Genomic DNA, 1,925 nt, shown 5'->3' on the forward strand with positions numbered 1-1,925 from the left:
AACATTGATGCAAAACTTCTCAACAAAATTTTGGCCAATCGACTTCAACAATTCATCCAAAAAATCATACACCATGATCAAACAGGATTCATTTCAGGGATGCAAAGCTGGTTCAATATACGCAAATCAATTAATATTATTCATCACATCAACAGGAGCAAGAATAAGAACCACATGGTTATCTCAATAGATGCAGAAAAAGCATTTGACCAGATCCAACACCCCTTTATGATGAAGGTTCTGGAAAAATTAGGAATCCATGGAACATTCCTCAATACAATAAAGGCTGTATATTACAAACCTACAGCCAGCATTATACTCAATGGTGAAAAACTAAAGCCATTTCCTCTTAACTCAGGAACAAGACAAGGATGCCCACTCTCTCCACTTCTCTTCAATCTAGTATTAGAATGCCTAGCTACAGCAATAAGACAAGATGCAGACATAAAGGGGATTCAAATAGGGAAGGAAGAAATAAAACTCTCCCTCTTTGCAGATGACATGATCTTGTATTTAAAGAATCCCATAGACTCCACTCCCAAATTACTAATGCTGATTCAAAACTTTGGCAAAGTAGCAGGTTATAAAATTAACGCCCAAAAATCAATGGGTTTTCTATATGCCAAAAATGAGAAAAGTGTGGCTGAAATTAGGAAAGCAACTCCATTTGTAATAGCCCCACAAAAAATAAAATACCTAGGAATTACCTTAACCAAAGAAGTGAAGAACCTCTATGATGAAAACTTTAAAATCTTGAAAAAGGAAATCAACACAGAACTTAAAAAATGGCAAAACCTCCCATGCTCCTGGATTGGCAAGATTAACATTGTGAAAATGGCAATACTTCCCAAGGCTATCTACAAATTCAACGCGATACCTATCAAAATTCCACCCTCATTCTTCAAGGAAATAGAGGAGGCAATCCAAAAATTCATATGGAACAATAAATGACCCCGAATAGCAAAAACTCTCCTCAACGGAAAGAACACTGCTGGAGGAATATCAATACCAAATTTCAAACTCTACTATAAAGCCATAGTAATTAAAACAGCTTGGTATTGGCATAAGAACACACCTCAGGACCAATGGAATAGAATTGAAAACCCAGAAATGAACCTACAGACCTATAGCCATCTAATCTTCGATAAGGAAGCTAAAACAATAGAATGGAAGAAAGACAGCCTCTTCAGTAAATGGTGCTGGCAAAATTGGTTAACTACATGTAGAAAACTAAAGCTAGATCCTTATATATCACCCTGCACCAGAATCAACTCCAAATGGATCAAAGACCTTGAACTCAAAGCAGACACTCTGAAAACATTACAGGATGGAATAGGAGAAACCCTAGGTCTCCTTGGCTCAGGTCGAAATTTTCTGAATAGAGACCCAGAAGCACAACAAATCAAAGAAAGGTTGGACAAATGGGATGGCATAAGATTGCCGAACTTCTGCAGGGCAAATGACATAGCTGGCAAGATCAATAGAAAGCCCACCGATTGGGAGAAGATCTTTACTAGCCATACAACGGACAAGGGTCTCATATCTAAAACATACTTGGAACTCAAAAAATTAAACCACCCAACAAAAAATCCTCAAAGAAACAACTGCCCAATAAATAAGTGGGGGAAAGACTTAAAGAGAAGCTTCTCTGAAGAAGAAAGAAGGATGGCCAATAGACACATGAAGCAATGTTCAACATCCCTAGCCATAAAAGAAATGCAAATCAAAACAACATTGAGATATCACCTCACTCCAGTTAGAACAGCAGAAATCAAGAACTCTAACAACAACAGATGCTGGAGGGGATGTGGACAGAAAGGAACCTTACTTCATTGTTGGTGGGAATGTAAACTTGTTCAACCACTTTGGAAAGCAGTATGGAGCTTCCTCAAAAGACTTCACATAGATCTCCCCTATGATCCAGC

This window comes from Dipodomys merriami, unplaced genomic scaffold (assembly GCF_024711535.1).
Source record: "Dipodomys merriami isolate MVZ:Mamm:240054 unplaced genomic scaffold, mDipMer1.0.p SCAF_748, whole genome shotgun sequence".
In the NCBI taxonomy this organism is placed as follows: domain Eukaryota; kingdom Metazoa; phylum Chordata; class Mammalia; order Rodentia; family Heteromyidae; genus Dipodomys; species Dipodomys merriami.